This window comes from Nannospalax galili, unplaced genomic scaffold (genome assembly GCF_000622305.1).
Source record: "Nannospalax galili isolate Female #2095 unplaced genomic scaffold, S.galili_v1.0 scaffold374, whole genome shotgun sequence".
NCBI lineage: Eukaryota > Metazoa > Chordata > Mammalia > Rodentia > Spalacidae > Nannospalax > Nannospalax galili.
This window is the reverse complement of record NW_008333879.1, coordinates 2,187,371-2,193,895: the sequence shown is the minus strand read 5'-3', so window position 1 is coordinate 2,193,895 and position 6,525 is coordinate 2,187,371. Positions and strand designations below refer to the sequence as shown.

The following is a 6,525-nucleotide window of genomic DNA, read 5'->3' as shown; positions in this document are numbered from 1 at the left end:
CAGGATAGATGCCTGAGCATAAAAATCAGAGCAAATTTAAAGTATTTGGAATTTATTCTAAAGTATTACTATTGGATCTCTGATCTAGTCTTTTCACTGTAAATAATTAGAACAGTAATAGTGAAGGCAGGAAGATTCTCCCTGTGCTTAGATTCCTGTTACTTTCTCTTATATGAAGAACTAGTTACATTACATTGCTGTGGTCAAAATACCAGATTAAGGCCCCACATAGCCTTCAATGACAGATAGCTACTGAATTATTTCCGTTAGCTAGATCTCACATCCTAAAGATCTTAGAGCTCAGAGAAAACAATAGTTGGGGTCCAAGGATTAAAACATTAATCTACAGAAGATATTTCAGATTCAAGCCGTAATGCATAGTGATACAACTAAAGTTATTAGTCGCTAAGCTTCGAATTGTGAGGGCCAGAGTCTGGGCTCTGACAGCTCTCCCAAACCAGGATCTGCCAACTCTGTCAATGGGACAACTAAAGAGGCAAAGTGGTGGTGAAGAACAGGAAGCAGAGATTTATTCAATGTAGCTACACTGGAAAGAGGAACAAAGGCCCAGCGGACACTGTTCCTACTCCCGTTCCATCTTCCTTGGTCCTGACATGGGGTTTAGATTTAACCAGAAGGTAAGAGGTATGCATAACTAACCACTCGGGTCAAAGTGTGGTCCTTCACATCATCGTCTTTGCTTTAGTTCTTGCAAAGTAGTCTGTCAAGTTGTCTGTTGGTTGGCACAAGACTTCAGGCTTTTCATCTCTTACTATGAGATGCCTGGAAAAATTCTGTTTTTTTGGAAGGGAATTGAAGGGTGGTGGAGAAGTGTTTGTTTAGCTATCTTTATACCTGCTAGGACAGAGACAGTGAAGCTAGAACAAACTGAAAGTGTAATATTTAGCTCTGCTGTTAGTCCCATCCAGATTTAAAAAATAGAGCAAACAACTGAAATCATTGTGTGTATGTTGACACAAGAGCACAATTCTCACCATAAAGAGGGTAACACATGTTTATTCTGGAGCTAAATAGAGTGACCATGTATCCTGGGAGGATGGATTCAGGTTACCGCAAATTTCACATTCCAACTTGGTAACAGTTTCATGAAGCTTTTTTAATAACAGAACAAAGAAAATAATAACTCAAGACACTTTTCTAATACATTTGTAGAGACATCGGATAGACAGTCTATAACAAAGCAGGGAGAATTTGGCTATAGGCCTTAGATGCTGTCTGACAGGCTGCTTACCCTTTTGGTTGTTGAAAGCTGGTGAGCCGGCTACTCAGTTAATTCATTCAGTTAGTTATGTTATCAGTCTGTTGGTCACGAGATGTTATGTCAGAAAGAGAGGTGGAGAAGGAATGGCTATTTAATGAGCAAAAGGTAGCCAGAAATACACTGTAAGTATGCTCTGTCCCTCAGCATTCCAAACTTTCCACAAACACTGAAGTTCTAAGCAGTTGATCAGCCATGCAGAAAGTTTGGTTTGAAGATTCATGTCTTTATTTTTCTCTGGGAACTTTCATTCACATGTAACAGATGAATATTGAATGTAATGAACTTTTTAATTCATCTATAGTTTAGATCAGAAACACAAAAAAAAACCTCTTATTTTCCCCTTAACCTTTTACATTTTCCCAAGTTAGAACTGGTAAGACCAGCTGCTAAATAATTTTTGAGGTATTTTTTGTTGTTGTTGTTGATTTCTTGCTTGCTTAATTTAGTGGCTATTTTTTCCTTCATATAATTCTGTTAGGGAAAAAAAAGAACTAGGAAAATACATGAAATAATGGAATCAAGATAAATTTATTATTGAATAAAAATAGCTTGCACATTTTTGAATAAAACTCTGACACTGTCTCTCCGACTTTCCTAAGTCTATCAAACTATTTCGCCATCTGCATTCTTCTTGGTGACTCTTACCAGTGAAGTTGTTTTCAACTCTCTTCCCCTTGTTCTTTTTTATTATATACAAACAGCAGAGCTTCTTCTGATAGGTATAAACTTAAATTCTTTCACATGTTAATCTGCTTCCCACCGTGATATCAACATCTCTTAAGTCTCATGTTTTCTACTCAAAAGATGAGAGAAATGTAGGTCCAAGTATATAAATAATCAACTGTCTGGTTCAGTTTGGATATTTAGGTTCTTGTCTGATTTCCTGAGACTCTTAATTAACTTAAAATCAAAATCTAAACCCCACTCTTATGACTGTGTGTGTGTGTGTTTCAGTTTAAGATTTTTAATAAGCTCCTGGTCTCAAGCCTTGAAGTTGACCCACCATCTTCCTATAGAACAGTTGATTATTGACTTTTCATATTCTACTTGCATTAGAAACATGGAGCTTACAACAGCCTCTCAAAGGGTACAGAAGACCCCCATGTCTATTCCACTGCCCTTCAAATCTACTAACTTGTAGGTCTAATTTCTGAGATATTTCCCCTTTGATATTTTTTATTTCTATGCATTAGAAGCTGAATGTGCACATTACAGTGTGAGGAAATGGACAAGAAATGCCCAGTGCAATTGTCTTTCAAAGTCTTTTAATGTTATTTCCTTTTTATTATTATAATTGTGGAAGAACATCCTTCTTTAATGAATACTACATAAAAACACCTTTTTGTTGTTTCCTATTCTTTCCGGTAAGTTCTATCCTTCTTCTACTTCAGCCTTTGGCTTTAGCTTGAGTGTTTAACTTAGTCAAAATGTAATCTAGTATACATTTTTATAATTTATATCATAAAATGTACAGGTATTGTCCAAGGCCTAATGCAATTTAACTGCATAAAATATTCCTTCATTGCAGTTTAGAAGAAATATGTTGAAAACAATGGTTTTATCATTTTGTGTACTTTCACAGATATTTTTCTCTCTTGACTATAATTAGAGCAGACTTCAGCTCAGTGGAGCTATTTCCAGTCATAACCTCAATTTCTATGTCAGGATATTCCTCTAAGATACTCATTATCCATCCATGTTCCTGATAAAGAAAATGAAATCTAGTATCCTACATGCTGCCAAATTTTAAATAAAGAACTTTCTACATTTGCATTAATTACGTGTGTATGAATCTGTGTGTAGGTCTATGTATGTGTGAGTGCCTATATCCATAGTATACAGCAAGTGGTGGCAGATTCCCTGGAGCTGGAGGTACAGGCAGTTGTGAACGACCTGGCTTGGGTATTAGGAGCAGAACTCCAGTCCTTTAGAAAAGTATTATGTGCTCTTCACCACAGAGCCATGTCTCCAACCCCACAAGAGCTCGCTCATTTTATTGCCATCTTGTTCCTTCACAAAATATGTCTTTATTTTTAAGATGCCATGAAGATTCTGTTTTAAGGAAAAAATTGAAATCATAATCAGCTGATCTCTTCAAAATGCAGCTCTTCTTGATAAAACATTCTGCGTTTCAAACACTATAGTAACTAAAATTGCATTACCAGCCTGACTTCTGCCATCAGCCTTCACATTCTTCCTCTTCCTCAGCATCCTAAAGCCAATTTTCCCAAGAGCTCAAGTATCCTACTGTGTGTGAAATTTCTCTCTTTCTGGTAGGCTCTTCCCACAGAGCGTCTCATGACTTGCTCATTCACTTCAGTCATATCCTATATTATTGGCACTTAATGAAAGTGTGTCCTATAAAAATAGTTCCTTTCCATTGTTTTTAAATATCTTGTTCTTGAGTTTCAAATTTTATAAAATCCTACTATAAGAAATATGGTACAGCCACGTGTGGTGGCGCATGCCTTTAGTCCCAATACTTGGGAGGCAGAGGCAGGCGGATCTCTGTGAGTTCAAGGCCAGCTTGGTCTACATAATGAGTTTCAGGTCAGATGAGGCAACAGGAGACCCTGTCTCAAATAGACCAAAATAATAATGATAATAATAATAATTAATAATAATAATATGCTATGCAATTTGTTTTAATATTTGTTGTGTAACTTGACCACTAGAATGTAAAACCCTAAGGGAACAAACAGTACTCACTTCTGTATCCCTGATTTGGTCCCCAGAGACAAGCAGTGTGTATTCATTGACAATACCTTTCCAAAGGAAGACAACATTTTTTACTTGCTATACCACTTACTAATCTTGTGATTTTGATCAAGTCACACAGAATCTTTATCCCCCAAATCATTTACCTGTGTAAAAGGAGAAGATAAAAGAATAATGACCAGACTTCTTTTTTTGTTTGTTTGTTTTTCACATCTGCTAATTATTTTTTTAATCATTATTTTTTAATTTTTAATAACTACATGATTAGAAGAAGCATTTCACTACAGATTTAGGGCCTCGCTTTGTTCTTTGTTCCCAGGCTGGCCTCCTAATCCTGTCCTTGAGTGATCCTCCTGGTCAGCCTCCTATGCAACCAGGACTGCAGTGCAGCATTACCACGCCCGGCCCTAGATTCCTTTAGAGGAAGTTGTAATGTGCTTTTCATTAAAAAGTGAATCCTGTTTCAGGTGTCAAATTGGTTCGCTAATGCTAGGCGTCGGCTGAAGAATACTGTTCAGCAGCCGGATGTAAGCTGGGCCTTAAGAATTCAAGCTATACAACAAGTACGTGCAGGGCAATGCTGAGCGCCTCAGCGTGAGCAGCGACGACTCCTGTTCTGAAGGTTTGTTCAGTTCTTCGTTTTTCCTTCTTTGCTTTGCCTTTGTGGTTAGAAGTTCACCTCAGCTGCTTTTTGAATGGTTGAACCCACGAAGTATGATAGAGCGGTAGTCGTTTTTCTCTGCGTGAGGTAACTTCATCTTTGCCATTCTATATATCAGCATGAATTATAGTCTTCTGTTTATAGATTTATCTGATATCAACACGACATTTTCTGTGAAATTCACTGGAATTAAAATATACTAAGAGAATATTAAATAGGTTCCTGCTTTCTTTTACCTGAAAGTGAGTCTTGTGATTATCAGTGATAACCATCCATGATAATTTCACATGGCACAGATTCTTACCTTGTTTGCAATTCTAATGATTAAGTGTAGCAGTTGAGCAGTGGGGGAAGAAAACGTGCAAATACTACCTGCTGGTATCTTCCCCCTTAGATGGAGAAAATCCTCCAAGAAACCACATGAGCGAAGGGAGCTATAGCACCCCTGTCCATCACTCTGTGATTAAAGGAGAGAGCTCAGTGATAAAGGCTGGAGTGAGGCCAGAGTCCAGAGCTGCCGAGGACTACGTATCCCCTCCCAAGTACAAGAGCAGCTTGTTGAACCGCTACCTCAATGACTCTTTGAGACACGTCATGGCCACAAGCACTGCCATGATGGGGAAAACAAGGCAGAGGAACCATTCGGGGTTTTTTAGCTCCAATGAGTTTGAAGAAGAGCTAGTGTCTCCATCATCACCGGAAACAGAAGGCAACTTCGTCTATCGCACAGGTAAGCCCATGCTCTATTGTAAGGACTGTGGCCTTGTGTAAAACGGAAATATAACTGCAGCAGAGGGGGCTTATCATAGCAGGTATAAGATTAACATAAGGTTGCCCGTAATTCTAATATAAAGCTTTTGCTTTGTTTTAAATTGACAATTGATGTATTTGTTAGTAGATGATCTTGGGAATTCTGAGGTATCTTGCTCTTTAATAATAAGGATAAATGTTTTCATTCTTTTCAAATTTTTACTTAATTTTTTATGTGTATGGGTGTTTTGCCTGCATGTATGCAAGTATACCATGTGTATGCAATGCCTGCAGCAACCAGAAGAGGGTGTCAGATCCCCTGGAACTGGGGTTATAGACAGTTGTGAGCCTCCATGTGGGTCCTAGGAACTGAACCCAGGTTTTCTGCAAGGACAACCAGTGCTCTTAACTGCTGAGCCACCTATCCACCCACATGTTTTCATTCTTAATGACAATTTCATGATGATAACAATATTTCTCCATTTTTTGTGTGTGTAGCATACAAGTCTGTGTACACATGTGTGTACAGGTATATGCAGTTGTGTGTACCCCCAGAAGCCAGGTGTCTTTCTATACTTTCTGCTTTGAGACTTGATCTCTCACAGAACCTGGAGTTAGGCTTGTGGTCAGCAAGCCTCAGCAATCCTCCTGTCTCTGCCATCTGAGCTTTAGGGTTGCAGGCACTGGTCTGGCCATGCTTGCTTTTTTTATGTGGGCACTGGAGATTTGAACTCCGGTCCTCCTGCTTATGTAGCAAATGTTCTTAACCACTGAGCCACCTCACTACCTGGATGGTAAAAATATTTGAAGTGTGCATACTGTCATGTATGAGTAACCCATATGATGGAGAAATGGAAAACTTTTAGAAAAGGGCTTTGAGAAGTGTAAGACAAGGTAGACATATGAAATGCTGTGGTCTACATTTGACATGCACTTGCTGCATGTTCTAGAATTATCCCCAGGATTTTCATTCATAGTGTTCTGAGAATTTGACTGCTAGCGAGCTCCATGGGTCTTGAAGAACTGTAAATTTAACTATTGTTAAATCCTACTTCACTATATCTGGTTAAGTTTTATATTAAAAAGTAATGTGCAAACAATTAGACTTAACAAT

The 6,525-nt window shown here is 38.2% G+C and overlaps 1 pseudogene; it reads left to right on the top strand.

The window, feature by feature from the left end:
- The first annotated feature begins 614 nt into the window (after nt 1-614).
- Nucleotides 615-5,432, top strand: LOC115069545 (annotated as a pseudogene).
- Nucleotides 5,433-6,525: the final 1,093 nt, after the last annotated feature.